Source organism: Heterocephalus glaber, unplaced genomic scaffold (assembly GCF_053883595.1).
Source record: "Heterocephalus glaber isolate CG9 unplaced genomic scaffold, H.glaber_assembly_v1.0 deba00001303, whole genome shotgun sequence".
NCBI classification, from domain to species: Eukaryota; Metazoa; Chordata; class Mammalia; order Rodentia; family Bathyergidae; genus Heterocephalus; species Heterocephalus glaber.
In genome coordinates, this window is record NW_028258249.1 from 99,743 (window position 1) to 116,444 (window position 16,702).

The 16,702-nt window shown below is 53.7% G+C and overlaps 2 long non-coding RNA genes across 8 annotated transcripts; both read left to right on the plus strand.

The window, feature by feature from the left end:
* The first annotated feature begins 32 nt into the window (after positions 1-32).
* LOC147828105 (uncharacterized) lies at positions 33-7,908 on the plus strand. Of its 4 annotated transcripts, XR_015451303.1 has the most exons (3): positions 55-3,669; positions 3,807-3,961; positions 4,099-7,908. It is a non-coding gene; the product is annotated as an uncharacterized LOC147828105 (long non-coding RNA). The 4 variants fall into 4 exon arrangements; XR_015451301.1 differs by having other exon boundaries at positions 33-3,961; XR_015451302.1 differs by having other exon boundaries at positions 33-3,961; positions 5,536-7,908.
* A 455-nt stretch (positions 7,909-8,363) lies between these two features.
* On the plus strand, positions 8,364-16,239 carry LOC147828106 (uncharacterized). 4 transcript variants are annotated; one of them, XR_015451299.1, is made up of 3 exons: positions 8,385-12,000; positions 12,138-12,292; positions 12,430-16,239. It is a non-coding gene; the product is annotated as an uncharacterized LOC147828106 (long non-coding RNA). The 4 variants fall into 4 exon arrangements; XR_015451297.1 differs by having other exon boundaries at positions 8,364-12,292; XR_015451298.1 differs by having other exon boundaries at positions 8,364-12,292; positions 13,867-16,239.
* The last annotated feature ends 463 nt before the right edge of the window (positions 16,240-16,702 follow it).

The following is a 16,702-nucleotide window of genomic DNA, read 5'->3' on the forward strand; positions in this document are numbered from 1 at the left end:
ACACGGTTCCAACTGTCCCTGGGCATAAACGTACACATCCCATCCTCTTCCTCAGACATTACGTTGCCTAAATCCTCACCCAATACAGTCCCAGCTTCCATTCTTTGTTGCATTTCTAATTCAAACATTTAGGTGTGAAACACATGTCACGTACACACATCCTTGACATCCACACCTGATTCGGTCTGAGATCACCTAAGCTGAAATAGCCCTGATAGCCACACTGTTCTTGATTATCACTAGTCAATGCTTCTGTGAAATTAATATCTCCTGCTGATGCAGGTACAAGTGACCAAAAGAGAAATGAGGAAAGAAACACAGTTCAGAAACCCATCTGTGCACTCATTCCACAGTTATAAATACTTCAAGGGCCAAACTACTACTGCAAACAGAACAGGGCGTTGGAGCAAAACGTGAAAATAAAGACTCATCATCAGTACTAACTCCCATTCTGTCCATCATAACGTGCATTACTGAAAAGAAAATTGTCTTCAATAAATTGTAAGGTTTTATGCTCTAAATATTGCCTAGATTTCTTATAACACTTCTAGATCACTTATCAGAAATGGCATCCTTTTATGGAAACTACAGGTTATGGATTCTATCTGGATGTCACCCTCAAGCCCCTTGCACCCAGAGGCGAGGGCTTCCAGAGGGTGACTGGGTGATGGGGGTGCTACGCCAGGCTTGGTGTGAGGATGTGGGCCTGGTTGGAAGAGGTGGGTCAGCGCGGGTGTGACCTGGGAGGGTGTATCTTGCTCCCTGGCCCACACTTTACCATGTGCCTCCTGGCCTCCACCAGGCAAGCAGCATTTCTATCAATGTGCACCGCTGACATGCCATCCTGCCATCCTGGAGCTAGCTAACTAGGAACTGAAATGTGAGCTGAAACAAACCTCTCTTCCCTTAATGTGTAGTGCTGAGTATTGTGTTCAGGGACAAGAAAGTGGGTGATACAGATGTTGGTACAAGAAGTCTGGTCACTGCAGCGACTGTACCTCACCAGGTGGTTCAGAGGCCTGTGGAAGTGGTCCACAGCAGTTTGGAAAGGTTTGGAGGTGCCAGCTGGGGAAGCAGCCCTAGAATGCTATCATCTGAGCTCCATGGAAGATTCTGGTCCGAGCTCAGAAGACCAGAGTGCAGAGAGATTGCAGATGAGAAAGGCCAGACTTAGGAGGTTCCCGTTGAGAAGAAGGATGCCAGTGGCAGCTGGATCCAGGCCATGTGTGTTGTGCTCCAGCAGAAAATAGGACTGTATTGTGTTCATGTCCTGAGATTTGTGTGAGACTGATACGAAGGGTGGAAGGATCATTCATCTGATGGAGAAAATATCAAGGTAGCCTAAATATCAGGCCGTAGCATGGATGCTGCTTGCTACTTTGAGCCAGGTTTGTGCGGAAAATGAGGAGCAAAAGCCCATTTGAAAACTTTTCAGCCCCCCACCCCCACCCCCAAGAAAGGCCTGTAAAGATGGAGCAATGGACAGCCTGGTGGATTAAAGATTAGCATTAAAAAGAATCCAAGTACTTTACAATAGGACAATGGAAAAGATGCCCTGAAGACATATAAGGAACCCACAAGGCCCAAGCTTTCCAAGGCTCACAGTTGCAAAAGGGAAAGACTTTGTTTTGAGAGGAGAGCCCCAGGGCACCCTGCTTGAGAAGGGCCACCTCGGCGGGTTCCCTGGGATTCATTCAGTTCACGGTGCTCAGCCATCCAGGCCCATGGAGGCTTCTGCAGCCATGATGCACAAAGGCCTAAGGACTGCTTGGAGCCAGTGGTAGAACTTTGTGTCATCTACAGGGTGCTGTTTTCACAGGTATGCAGAACACAAGAGTTGAGTCAGGAAGGCTTCCGCCCACATTTCCAAAGAAGGCCTGGCAGGCCAGGCTGGGTGTCCCTGAGAGGGCAGAGCATGCAGCTGTGAGAGTTCAGCCAAGGGTGCACTGGAGAACCCAGCATGAGGGTGCAGTCAGGAACATGGAACACCTGCAGAAAGCCACGCACCCAAACATGTAACCCTCATCTAATCAGGAAGGAAACGTCAGGAAAACTTAAATTGAGGGACATTCTGTAAGATATCAGCTCAGTCATCCTCCAAACTGTCAGCTCATACAAAACGAAAAAAGGAAAACTTGTGAAAACGTCAGTCAAGGGGCGTCTGAGGGATGCAACAATGAAGTGCAATGTGGCAGCCCGGACGGGACTGCAGATTGTTGTGGAGAGCAAGTGGTGAAGGTGGATCTTCGGTAGTAATTATACATCGATATCTGCTCACTCCTTGTACAGGATGTACTAGACTAAGGGATGACATTAATAACAGGAAATGGAAGAACTGGGTGGCCATCTTAGTTGTATATAAATCTAAAACTCGTCATGTATATAAGCTGTACTACGAGTTGTTGTTGTTTTGGTATTTTTGGTTTTTCCTTCTTTTGGTACCGGGGATTGAACTCAGGACCTTGTGCTGGTGAGGCAGGCATGGTGCCACTGAGCTAAATCCCCGGCCCTTCAAGCTCTGTTATGTACACGTAGCCACTCCTCAAGTGATTGTGAACTGCACAATAAAAATAAACAACAATGTAAACTGCAGGCCTAATTTCTAACACTGAATCTCCCACCCTCAGCCATGATAGAACCCTAAATGTATTCCTAAAACTCAAACAAATCCCAACAAAAACCACAACCCAAACTGCACCTTGCCCCTTCGTCCTAAGCCACTTCCTCACCCTAACTGTAGCGAAACTTTGAGGATGCGACCTCACTTCCTTGGTATTAGAACACAACGAAGCTGGGTGCACTTCTGAAGCTGTCTCCCGTCCTGACCCCTTGGAGGGAGACAGTGGAGAGGGGAGGATGAGCTGTTGCCATTTTCCCGCTTCCCGAAGGTCTAGCCACAGAAAGGACCGCAATCCGAGATTTTTCCGACCTTGGCTCGGCTCTGGCCGCAGATGTTTCCGGCTAATGTTCAGGAGGAACCCACATGTGAGAGAGGCAGCCCAGTGCCCATCCTGGACGTCAGTGCCAGCCGTGAGCTCTCATGGGCAGTGCTTCCCCTCGCGCTCAGGGTATGTAAGGGGCCTGCTTGGACAGGGTCAGGCTGTGAGGTGTCAGAGCTCTGTCCCGCCGCCCCAACCCCCCGCAGCCCCCACTTCATGGCTGGAGGTACAGCAAACATTGCGGCCTGCTAGGGTACGGATTGTTTTGGACTACTTGGCTTGGAGCCCAGCCCCGAGCGCTCAGGTGCACGGAGTTTTGTGCCTGCCTCGCTCGGAAAGGATCATCAGTGTGAAGTGGAAACCCATGTTAGCATTAGCCTAGTGGGACAAAGTCAGCCGAGGCTAGGACAGTCACAGAGGGCTTGGGGTGGGGTCAGCTTTCCTCTACACCGAGGCACAGAGGACCACACAAGACACGACGCTGTCTCAGAGAGGCAGGGTGGAAGAAAAGCCCGGGCCTCTGACTCTGCTGCTCACTCGTCTCTCCCCGGCGCCACCTCTCCCATTTTGGAAACCTGGTCCGAATGGCACCATCCACCGGACATTCCCCAAATCAAGATCAAAAGGGCCGGCTTGCAAGTGAACTCACCTGGAGCAGACATGGAGCCTCCCTTGTGCCTTCCCCTTGCTCAGGTGGAATAGCTAGAGCCCCACGAGGCCGAAACAGATGGTGAGGGCCACAGCAGTCCGGAAGGCTTTCATGGCTTTTGCTTGGGCATTGGAATCCCCCAAATGGCCAGGATGTCTTTGCTATGCTCCGCAGGGAGCTGGCAAGTGACTGACACTGCTGAGCTTTCCTCCTCCTAGCTCCGGCTCCATGTCCAGAACACCATGGGCCTGCTCTGCAGCCAGAGCCAGCACCAGAGAAGGAGCCTCCTCTGGAGACAGGAGAGAAGCAGAAGCCAGCTCCACAGCACTCCTGCCTCTCTGCTGCCGCTGACAAGGACAGGCCCTTGCAGAAGGTGCGCTTAGCCTTCTCTCCCAAGCTGCTGGCAGAGCAGCTGACCTTGATGGGTTCGGTGAGCAGCTGAGCTCGGTGGGGTGGGGTGGGGTGGGGTCGGGCCGGGGACAGCCATCCTTCTCGCACTGATCTCCTCAGGCCTGACATTCCCAGTTGACCAGATCAAAGTTCCTGCTTCTACGAACTGCATCACCTATACTTGTCTCAGCCCCAAGCCACTCCTGTCCTTGGGTGGAGGTCGACAGTAGAGACAGGGCACTCACATGCCCGCTTCACACAGTGACTGTGATGTCAACTTCGATTGGACAATTGGGAAACACGGCGGGGACTCAGACCAACTGGCCGAGGAGGGTGTGCCCTGAGGTGCAGGCAGGACCATGTGTCACCTTGCCATCATCCCAGGAGACCTGGCCAGCCTTATCACTTTGTAGGCATTTGAGATTCATGGGTTCTACAGCACACACCCACACAGAGCCCCCAGTCATAGCTGTCCCAGGAAATGTGCCACTGACCTGGGCGGGCAAAGGAGCAGAGGGCAGGTGAGGTTGGAAAGAAGACAATACCTCAGAATGAGCGGGACTCAGATGTCTGCTCGTGCTGGAGGTTTGGGAGGATGGGCACGGGGACAATGCCACTGATCTTCACGTCAGTGCTAGGTCCTAGGTCATGAGTTGGACATCACTAGTGGGCAGTGGAGGAAAACCGGCCATTTGCAGAAGTCTCTGTCCATATCTGCAGCTTCCTGATGTCCAGCTCAGGCCACGGCCACCTGCCTGTGGATGGCTGAAGCCATCGACTCTCTGGGGTGGGTTCTGCCCGTGGTGGGATGCTGTCTTCCTCCACAGGAGCTGTTCAAGAATGTGTTGCCCTGGGACTGCCTGGGCTCCATCTGGACCCGGAGAAACAAAAGGGGCAAAGAACCTCTGGCGCCCACCGTTCGGGCCACTATCACATATTTTAATCACGTGGCCAACTGCACCATCACCTCCTGCTTTGGGGGTCCCAGCACGAGGGCTGGAGACAGGGCCAGGGTGGTGGAGCACTGCATCCGGGTGGCCAAGCTAAGTGGTAAGAGGGTGCTGGCAATTTCCTCTGGACATCTCCAATCTGCCTCTTTTCCTCCGTCAGCTCTTGGGACTGTAGGCTCTTTTCTAAGATGTTCCATGATCCCTAGTGCCTCCTTGTCGTGGGGACCCTGACCTGGACTCCTAGGTCATGTGGTGTGGTGGGTGCTGTCATGTGATCTAAGCTTCTTTGAGTTTCACTAAAATCCTCCTCCCCGAAAGATAGCCTATTTAATAACTGGTGCTGGAACAACTGGATTTCAACCTGCCAAAGATTCAAACTAGACCCATACCTATCACCATGCACTAAACTAGCCCCAGCTCCGGGCTCGCCGGTGTCCACACTCGCGTGGCCGCGAGGCGGAAAAGGGGGAGCCCCTCAGGCGGGACCCGGTGCTTCCTGGGGCCCGGCCAGGCCGGGCTGGAACCACCCGCACAGCCTGGGACCCAGCACCTCAGGGGCCAAGGTCACCGCGCGGGCTCACTGCGCGCTCTGCCCTTCCGCACCCAGGGGAGCGAGGAGCTTCCGGGGTGCAGAAGCCCAGCAGAGGCGGCCCCCCTACAGGCCTCCTCCCGGACCAGGACAGCGGGGACACTGCCACGCCGAGGACCGTGTGGAAGCCAGGAGAGCGGCTCAGAGCGCGGGCGAACAGGAAGGGAGGAAGCCGGGACCAGCGCGGCGCAGAATGCACTCTCCCTGTCAGCTCGGCGCAGCCACCGGGGTCCCTGAGAGAGGCCTTCGGGACAAGGAAGGAAGCGCGGAAGGCCCTGGGCCACAGGAAGGCAGAGCGCCAGGGCGGCGAACAGCTCACTTGAGAACCCCCTGTGCCACTGCCGAGCTCAGCTCAGGCGCCCAGCGGAGCCCTCAGGGCGATGATCCCTGCGGGGGGTGGGGGGAGCGGCACTGTGGCCCCAGGAACAAACCATCAGATAACCGGGAAAGGGCAGGGTCCTCCTAGGCAGAGGAGTAAGGAGTGCTTGTTGGAGATGCTCCGCCCTCCGGGGAGCCCAGGTCCCCGCCCGCCCTTGCTCAGAGCTGTGCCAGGCCAGCATTCTCTCGGTTTTTCTGGAAGCTAAACCTCTTCCAAACAAAAGTTAATCAAGAAATTTAAAGACCTACATTTAACAAGCAAAAGTTCAGGGTGTGATATCTAAGGTCACTACGGAAAAACCAGAGACCAGATACATCACTCCTAACTGCAAGAGAAAAGGAAAAGTCAGGTGTGGTGGTGCTTCCCAGCAATCTCAGATCTCGGACACGGAGCAAGACCTATTCTCTCTCTCTCTCTCTGTCTCTCTCTGAAAAAGAAACAGTGAGGTGAATTACTTCTGAAGAAATAACGAAAAGCTTCCAGCCTACTTCGAGGAAGCAAGACAGAGAGGAAGACAGAATAAGGTGGTAGAAATAAGCACGAATATACGAACATGTTCTCTTTCCCCTGGCAACCTGAGTGCGGGATCTCAGCGCAGGGCTCTGCTGCCCTCCGGTGGCCGCTCGGTGTCACTGCACGCCCCGCCTGCTCTGGTCCCAGGAGGAGAGAGCTCCAGCTTGGGAAGCTGACCTGCAGGGATGCGCGCCCCTCCTCCTGCCCCCAAGGTCACCCTCCCATCCCCCTCCCTTGGGGACAGTTTAGAGCTACCTGTCCGCAGAGCCTCACGCACTCACAAGCCGCCTCTGGGAGGTGATGGCCTCATGGGCGTGGTACACCTGGGTTGTCAGGAGGTGGGATCTGGGCTGAGACAAATCGCCTGGTTCAGGGCCCGGAAGCCTTCATCTCACTGCCTCTGCTCCCTGGACTCTGCTTTCTGTCTGCCAGGCCCCTCTGCCATGCCGCGCTGCCTTCGAGCTGCTGACTAGGCACTGAAACCTCTCCCAAGTGCGAGCCGAGATAAACCTCTCCTCGGTTAACTTGTGTGTGTCCGGTAGCGTGTCTCCGTGACCAAGTCACTCCCCTCGAGGTCCTGCCCTTGACACCTGCAGGGCACGTGAGTGACACCTCTCGGGGGCAGGTCCAACCTTGGCTCTTGGGGAGGTTCTGGAGACTCGGTGGGGCAGCCCCCGGTGAGTCCCGGACGGGTCTAGGCCCCTGCCCCAGGTGTGTGGTCAAAAACAGTAGGGTGTGTGGGTGCAGGAGTGGCTCTGCCTGTGTCCGACGCTCTCCACAAGGCCCCGGCAGCTTCCCGGCCGCACCTGTGCCCACCTCAGCCTGAGGGTGTGGGCCCACCTGAGCCACACTAGAGCTCCTGACCTGGCAAGACCCGTGGGGTCCTGAGCCTTCCACGAGCTCTAGAAAGGCTCCATCGGTCTCTGGGAGGGCCTGACTCCCCTGCTGCTCAGCCACCACACAGCGCCCAGTCATGGCCTGTCCTCCTGGGATTTCTTCCCCAGCTAGCAAGGGCGGTCCATCGTGACCTCACTTGTGTGTAGGGCTGTCTTAGTCTGCAAGCTGAAGTCCTTCTGCCCCAAGACCTCTGCTGCTTTGCTGATCTCAAGACACTGACAATATTGCTTGCTGTCTGCTCAGGGCCTGGTCGTCTCCATGGCAAAAGTCTTTGGCCATTCCTACCCGTGTCCATCCGTTGCCTCAGCCTTTCTCTTCAGCCATAGCATGTGTCCTAGCAGAGGTTCTTCAGCCTTAGTCAGCCCACTTTAGCTTGCTCCTTTTCTTCCTCGCAGGCACAACAGGCATTGGGCTCTCCCATCCCAACAGCAGCAATATGCATCCTTTTCAACTGGAATAAATTTTAAAGTGATTTTTTAAATCATGTCACCCGTAATTCATTCATTCATTCATCTGTTATGGCCGAATTTGGGACCCATATCATTTAACCATATTTCAGGCTAAAAGTAAGAAATAAATTTGAAAGCCCTAAGCAACGAAAAGCTGGTTTGTTTGTTCAATTCTGACATCTGACTTCAGGAAGGATTAAAAAACTTCCAGCATTCACTGTGTTGTTCTCCTTCCTCAGACCTGGCTCCACTTCTGGGTTCTTCGGCATACCTTCTCTTATCTATTCCAGGCTTCCCTCGGGCTGTAGCCGCTCTCAGATGATTTCCCAAGATGAGAAGGCTCTCATTTCCATCATTTCAAATAACATTCTTCACGTTTGTTCTGATTGGGTTTGTGTAAAGGATTTAGTCATAACCAACCTGTATAACCATGGAAATGACTATCCTCATTGGGTTTAATCCAAACAAAATCCCCTCCCAAATGTACACAGTGGAGGTCTTGGGTTGAAGGTGGAGGTGTTCTCCCAAAATGAGCTGCGATGTTCCTACAACTGTGCGTGACAAAAAGTGTCTGTTACACGGTTCCAACTGTCCCTGGGCATAAACGTACACATCCCATCCTCTTCCTCAGACATTACGTTGCCTAAATCCTCACCCAATACAGTCCCAGCTTCCATTCTTTGTTGCATTTCTAATTCAAACATTTAGGTGTGAAACACATGTCACGTACACACATCCTTGACATCCACACCTGATTCGGTCTGAGATCACCTAAGCTGAAATAGCCCTGATAGCCACACTGTTCTTGATTATCACTAGTCAATGCTTCTGTGAAATTAATATCTCCTGCTGATGCAGGTACAAGTGACCAAAAGAGAAATGAGGAAAGAAACACAGTTCAGAAACCCATCTGTGCACTCATTCCACAGTTATAAATACTTCAAGGGCCAAACTACTACTGCAAACAGAACAGGGCGTTGGAGCAAAACGTGAAAATAAAGACTCATCATCAGTACTAACTCCCATTCTGTCCATCATAACGTGCATTACTGAAAAGAAAATTGTCTTCAATAAATTGTAAGGTTTTATGCTCTAAATATTGCCTAGATTTCTTATAACACTTCTAGATCACTTATCAGAAATGGCATCCTTTTATGGAAACTACAGGTTATGGATTCTATCTGGATGTCACCCTCAAGCCCCTTGCACCCAGAGGCGAGGGCTTCCAGAGGGTGACTGGGTGATGGGGGTGCTACGCCAGGCTTGGTGTGAGGATGTGGGCCTGGTTGGAAGAGGTGGGTCAGCGCGGGTGTGACCTGGGAGGGTGTATCTTGCTCCCTGGCCCACACTTTACCATGTGCCTCCTGGCCTCCACCAGGCAAGCAGCATTTCTATCAATGTGCACCTCTGACATGCCATCCTGCCATCCTGGAGCTAGCTAACTAGGAACTGAAATGTGAGCTGAAACAAACCTCTCTTCCCTTAATGTGTAGTGCTGAGTATTGTGTTCAGGGACAAGAAAGTGGGTGATACAGATGTTGGTACAAGAAGTCTGGTCACTGCAGCGACTGTACCTCACCAGGTGGTTCAGAGGCCTGTGGAAGTGGTCCACAGCAGTTTGGAAAGGTTTGGAGGTGCCAGCTGGGGAAGCAGCCCTAGAATGCTATCATCTGAGCTTGATGGAAGATTCTGGTCCGAGCTCAGAAGACCAGAGTGCAGAGAGATTGCAGATGAGAAAGGCCAGACTTAGGAGGTTCCCGTTGAGAAGAAGGATGCCAGTGGCAGCTGGATCCAGGCCATGTGTGTTGTGCTCCAGCAGAAAATAGGACTGTATTGTGTTCATGTCCTGAGATTTGTGTGAGACTGATACGAAGGGTGGAAGGATCATTCATCTGATGGAGAAAATATCAAGGTAGCCTAAATATCAGGCCGTAGCATGGATGCTGCTTGCTACTTTGAGCCAGGTTTGTGCGGAAAATGAGGAGCAAAAGCCCATTTGAAAACTTTTCAGCCCCCCACCCCCACCCCCAAGAAAGGCCTGTAAAGATGGAGCAATGGACAGCCTGGTGGATTAAAGATTAGCATTAAAAAGAATCCAAGTACTTTACAATAGGACAATGGAAAAGATGCCCTGAAGACATATAAGGAACCCACAAGGCCCAAGCTTTCCAAGGCTCACAGTTGCAAAAGGGAAAGACTTTGTTTTGAGAGGAGAGCCCCAGGGCACCCTGCTTGAGAAGGGCCACCTCGGCGGGTTCCCTGGGATTCATTCAGTTCACGGTGCTCAGCCATCCAGGCCCATGGAGGCTTCTGCAGCCATGATGCACAAAGGCCTAAGGACTGCTTGGAGCCAGTGGTAGAACTTTGTGTCATCTACAGGGTGCTGTTTTCACAGGTATGCAGAACACAAGAGTTGAGTCAGGAAGGCTTCCGCCCACATTTCCAAAGAAGGCCTGGCAGGCCAGGCTGGGTGTCCCTGAGAGGGCAGAGCATGCAGCTGTGAGAGTTCAGCCAAGGGTGCACTGGAGAACCCAGCATGAGGGTGCAGTCAGGAACATGGAACACCTGCAGAAAGCCACGCACCCAAACATGTAACCCTCATCTAATCAGGAAGGAAACGTCAGGAAAACTTAAATTGAGGGACATTCTGTAAGATATCAGCTCAGTCATCCTCCAAACTGTCAGCTCATACAAAACGAAAAAAGGAAAACTTGTGAAAACGTCAGTCAAGGGGCGTCTGAGGGATGCAACAATGAAGTGCAATGTGGCAGCCCGGACGGGACTGCAGATTGTTGTGGAGAGCAAGTGGTGAAGGTGGATCTTCGGTAGTAATTATACATCGATATCTGCTCACTCCTTGTACAGGATGTACTAGACTAAGGGATGACATTAATAACAGGAAATGGAAGAACTGGGTGGCCATCTTAGTTGTATATAAATCTAAAACTCGTCATGTATATAAGCTGTACTACGAGTTGTTGTTGTTTTGGTATTTTTGGTTTTTCCTTCTTTTGGTACCGGGGATTGAACTCAGGACCTTGTGCTGGTGAGGCAGGCATGGTGCCACTGAGCTAAATCCCCGGCCCTTCAAGCTCTGTTATGTACACGTAGCCACTCCTCAAGTGATTGTGAACTGCACAATAAAAATAAACAACAATGTAAACTGCAGGCCTAATTTCTAACACTGAATCTCCCACCCTCAGCCATGATAGAACCCTAAATGTATTCCTAAAACTCAAACAAATCCCAACAAAAACCACAACCCAAACTGCACCTTGCCCCTTCGTCCTAAGCCACTTCCTCACCCTAACTGTAGCGAAACTTTGAGGATGCGACCTCACTTCCTTGGTATTAGAACACAACGAAGCTGGGTGCACTTCTGAAGCTGTCTCCCGTCCTGACCCCTTGGAGGGAGACAGTGGAGAGGGGAGGATGAGCTGTTGCCATTTTCCCGCTTCCCGAAGGTCTAGCCACAGAAAGGACCGCAATCCGAGATTTTTCCGACCTTGGCTCGGCTCTGGCCGCAGATGTTTCCGGCTAATGTTCAGGAGGAACCCACATGTGAGAGAGGCAGCCCAGTGCCCATCCTGGACGTCAGTGCCAGCCGTGAGCTCTCATGGGCAGTGCTTCCCCTCGCGCTCAGGGTATGTAAGGGGCCTGCTTGGACAGGGTCAGGCTGTGAGGTGTCAGAGCTCTGTCCCGCCGCCCCAACCCCCCGCAGCCCCCACTTCATGGCTGGAGGTACAGCAAACATTGCGGCCTGCTAGGGTACGGATTGTTTTGGACTACTTGGCTTGGAGCCCAGCCCCGAGCGCTCAGGTGCACGGAGTTTTGTGCCTGCCTCGCTCGGAAAGGATCATCAGTGTGAAGTGGAAACCCATGTTAGCATTAGCCTAGTGGGACAAAGTCAGCCGAGGCTAGGACAGTCACAGAGGGCTTGGGGTGGGGTCAGCTTTCCTCTACACCGAGGCACAGAGGACCACACAAGACACGACGCTGTCTCAGAGAGGCAGGGTGGAAGAAAAGCCCGGGCCTCTGACTCTGCTGCTCACTCGTCTCTCCCCGGCGCCACCTCTCCCATTTTGGAAACCTGGTCCGAATGGCACCATCCACCGGACATTCCCCAAATCAAGATCAAAAGGGCCGGCTTGCAAGTGAACTCACCTGGAGCAGACATGGAGCCTCCCTTGTGCCTTCCCCTTGCTCAGGTGGAATAGCTAGAGCCCCACGAGGCCGAAACAGATGGTGAGGGCCACAGCAGTCCGGAAGGCTTTCATGGCTTTTGCTTGGGCATTGGAATCCCCCAAATGGCCAGGATGTCTTTGCTATGCTCCGCAGGGAGCTGGCAAGTGACTGACACTGCTGAGCTTTCCTCCTCCTAGCTCCGGCTCCATGTCCAGAACACCATGGGCCTGCTCTGCAGCCAGAGCCAGCACCAGAGAAGGAGCCTCCTCTGGAGACAGGAGAGAAGCAGAAGCCAGCTCCACAGCACTCCTGCCTCTCTGCTGCCGCTGACAAGGACAGGCCCTTGCAGAAGGTGCGCTTAGCCTTCTCTCCCAAGCTGCTGGCAGAGCAGCTGACCTTGATGGGTTCGGTGAGCAGCTGAGCTCGGTGGGGTGGGGTGGGGTGGGGTCGGGCCGGGGACAGCCATCCTTCTCGCACTGATCTCCTCAGGCCTGACATTCCCAGTTGACCAGATCAAAGTTCCTGCTTCTACGAACTGCATCACCTATACTTGTCTCAGCCCCAAGCCACTCCTGTCCTTGGGTGGAGGTCGACAGTAGAGACAGGGCACTCACATGCCCGCTTCACACAGTGACTGTGATGTCAACTTCGATTGGACAATTGGGAAACACGGCGGGGACTCAGACCAACTGGCCGAGGAGGGTGTGCCCTGAGGTGCAGGCAGGACCATGTGTCACCTTGCCATCATCCCAGGAGACCTGGCCAGCCTTATCACTTTGTAGGCATTTGAGATTCATGGGTTCTACAGCACACACCCACACAGAGCCCCCAGTCATAGCTGTCCCAGGAAATGTGCCACTGACCTGGGCGGGCAAAGGAGCAGAGGGCAGGTGAGGTTGGAAAGAAGACAATACCTCAGAATGAGCGGGACTCAGATGTCTGCTCGTGCTGGAGGTTTGGGAGGATGGGCACGGGGACAATGCCACTGATCTTCACGTCAGTGCTAGGTCCTAGGTCATGAGTTGGACATCACTAGTGGGCAGTGGAGGAAAACCGGCCATTTGCAGAAGTCTCTGTCCATATCTGCAGCTTCCTGATGTCCAGCTCAGGCCACGGCCACCTGCCTGTGGATGGCTGAAGCCATCGACTCTCTGGGGTGGGTTCTGCCCGTGGTGGGATGCTGTCTTCCTCCACAGGAGCTGTTCAAGAATGTGTTGCCCTGGGACTGCCTGGGCTCCATCTGGACCCGGAGAAACAAAAGGGGCAAAGAACCTCTGGCGCCCACCGTTCGGGCCACTATCACATATTTTAATCACGTGGCCAACTGCACCATCACCTCCTGCTTTGGGGGTCCCAGCACGAGGGCTGGAGACAGGGCCAGGGTGGTGGAGCACTGCATCCGGGTGGCCAAGCTAAGTGGTAAGAGGGTGCTGGCAATTTCCTCTGGACATCTCCAATCTGCCTCTTTTCCTCCGTCAGCTCTTGGGACTGTAGGCTCTTTTCTAAGATGTTCCATGATCCCTAGTGCCTCCTTGTCGTGGGGACCCTGACCTGGACTCCTAGGTCATGTGGTGTGGTGGGTGCTGTCATGTGATCTAAGCTTCTTTGAGTTTCACTAAAATCCTCCTCCCCGAAAGATAGCCTATTTAATAACTGGTGCTGGAACAACTGGATTTCAACCTGCCAAAGATTCAAACTAGACCCATACCTATCACCATGCACTAAACTAGCCCCAGCTCCGGGCTCGCCGGTGTCCACACTCGCGTGGCCGCGAGGCGGAAAAGGGGGAGCCCCTCAGGCGGGACCCGGTGCTTCCTGGGGCCCGGCCAGGCCGGGCTGGAACCACCCGCACAGCCTGGGACCCAGCACCTCAGGGGCCAAGGTCACCGCGCGGGCTCACTGCGCGCTCTGCCCTTCCGCACCCAGGGGAGCGAGGAGCTTCCGGGGTGCAGAAGCCCAGCAGAGGCGGCCCCCCTACAGGCCTCCTCCCGGACCAGGACAGCGGGGACACTGCCACGCAGAGGACCGTGTGGAAGCCAGGAGAGCGGCTCAGAGCGCGGGCGAACAGGAAGGGAGGAAGCCGGGACCAGCGCGGCGCAGAATGCACTCTCCCTGTCAGCTCGGCGCAGCCACCGGGGTCCCTGAGAGAGGCCTTCGGGACAAGGAAGGAAGCGCGGAAGGCCCTGGGCCACAGGAAGGCAGAGCGCCAGGGCGGCGAACAGCTCACTTGAGACCCCCCTGTGCCACTGCCGAGCTCAGCTCAGGCGCCCAGCGGAGCCCTCAGGGCGATGATCCCTGCGGGGGGGGGGGGGGGCGTCACTGTGGCCCCAGGAACAAACCATCAGATAACCGGGAAAGGGCAGGGTCCTCCTAGGCAGAGGAGTAAGGAGTGCTTGTTGGAGATGCTCCGCCCTCCGGGGAGCCCAGGTCCCCGCCCGCCCTTGCTCAGAGCTGTGCCAGGCCAGCATTCTCTCGGTTTTCCTGGAAGCTAAACCTCTTCCAAACAAAAGTTAATCAAGAAATTTAAAGACCTACATTTAACAAGCAAAAGTTCAGGGTGTGATATCTAAGGTCACTACGGAAAAACCAGAGACCAGATACATCACTCCTAACTGCAAGAGAAAAGGAAAAGTCAGGTGTGGTGGTGCTTCCCAGCAATCTCAGATCTCGGACACGGAGCAAGACCTATTCTCTCTCTCTCTCTCTGTCTCTCTCTGAAAAAGAAACAGTGAGGTGAATTACTTCTGAAGAAATAACGAAAAGCTTCCAGCCTACTTCGAGGAAGCAAGACAGAGAGGAAGACAGAATAAGGTGGTAGAAATAAGCACGAATATACGAACATGTTCTCTTTCCCCTGGCAACCTGAGTGCGGGATCTCAGCGCAGGGCTCTGCTGCCCTCCGGTGGCCGCTCGGTGTCACTGCACGCCCCGCCTGCTCTGGTCCCAGGAGGAGAGAGCTCCAGCTTGGGAAGCTGACCTGCAGGGATGCGCGCCCCTCCTCCTGCCCCCAAGGTCACCCTCCCATCCCCCTCCCTTGGGGACAGTTTAGAGCTACCTGTCCGCAGAGCCTCACGCACTCACAAGCCGCCTCTGGGAGGTGATGGCCTCATGGGCGTGGTACACCTGGGTTGTCAGGAGGTGGGATCTGGGCTGAGACAAATCGCCTGGTTCAGGGCCCGGAAGCCTTCATCTCACTGCCTCTGCTCCCTGGACTCTGCTTTCTGTCTGCCAGGCCCCTCTGCCATGCCGCGCTGCCTTCGAGCTGCTGACTAGGCACTGAAACCTCTCCCAAGTGCGAGCCGAGATAAACCTCTCCTCGGTTAACTTGTGTGTGTCCGGTAGCGTGTCTCCGTGACCAAGTCACTCCCCTCGAGGTCCTGCCCTTGACACCTGCAGGGCACGTGAGTGACACCTCTCGGGGGCAGGTCCAACCTTGGCTCTTGGGGAGGTTCTGGAGACTCGGTGGGGCAGCCCCCGGTGAGTCCCGGACGGGTCTAGGCCCCTGCCCCAGGTGTGTGGTCAAAAACAGTAGGGTGTGTGGGTGCAGGAGTGGCTCTGCCTGTGTCCGACGCTCTCCACAAGGCCCCGGCAGCTTCCCGGCCGCACCTGTGCCCACCTCAGCCTGAGGGTGTGGGCCCACCTGAGCCACACTAGAGCTCCTGACCTGGCAAGACCCGTGGGGTCCTGAGCCTTCCACGAGCTCTAGAAAGGCTCCATCGGTCTCTGGGAGGGCCTGACTCCCCTGCTGCTCAGCCACCACACAGCGCCCAGTCATGGCCTGTCCTCCTGGGATTTCTTCCCCAGCTAGCAAGGGCGGTCCATTGTGACCTCACTTGTGTGTAGGGCTGTCTTAGTCTGCAAGCTGAAGTCCTTCTGCCCCAAGACCTCTGCTGCTTTGCTGATCTCAAGACACTGACAATATTGCTTGCTGTCTGCTCAGGGCCTGGTCGTCTCCATGGCAAAAGTCTTTGGCCATTCCTACCCGTGTCCATCCGTTGCCTCAGCCTTTCTCTTCAGCCATAGCATGTGTCCTAGCAGAGGTTCTTCAGCCTTAGTCAGCCCACTTTAGCTTGCTCCTTTTCTTCCTCGTAGGCACAACAGGCATTGGGCTCTCCCATCCCAACAGCAGCAATATGCATCCTTTTCAACTGGAATAAATTTTAAAGTGATTTTTTAAATCATGTCACCCGTAATTCATTCATTCATTCATCTGTTATGGCCGAATTTGGGACCCATATCATTTAACCATATTTCAGGCTAAAAGTAAGAAATAAATTTGAAAGCCCTAAGCAACGAAAAGCTGGTTTGTTTGTTCAATTCTGACATCTGACTTCAGGAAGGATTAAAAAACTTCCAGCATTCACTGTGTTGTTCTCCTTCCTCAGACCTGGCTCCACTTCTGGGTTCTTCGGCATACCTTCTCTTATCTATTCCAGGCTTCCCTCGGGCTGTAGCCGCTCTCAGATGATTTCCCAAGATGAGAAGGCTCTCATTTCCATCATTTCAAATAACATTCTTCACGTTTGTTCTGATTGGGTTTGTGTAAAGGATTTAGTCATAACCAACCTGTATAACCATGGAAATGACTATCCTCATTGGGTTTAATCCAAACAAAATCCCCTCCCAAATGTACACAGTGGAGGTCTTGGGTTGAAGGTGGGGGTGTTCTCCCAAAATGAGCTGCGATGTTCCTACAACTGTGCGTGACAAAAAGTGTCTGTTACACGGTTCCAACTGTCCCTGGGCATAAACGTACACATCC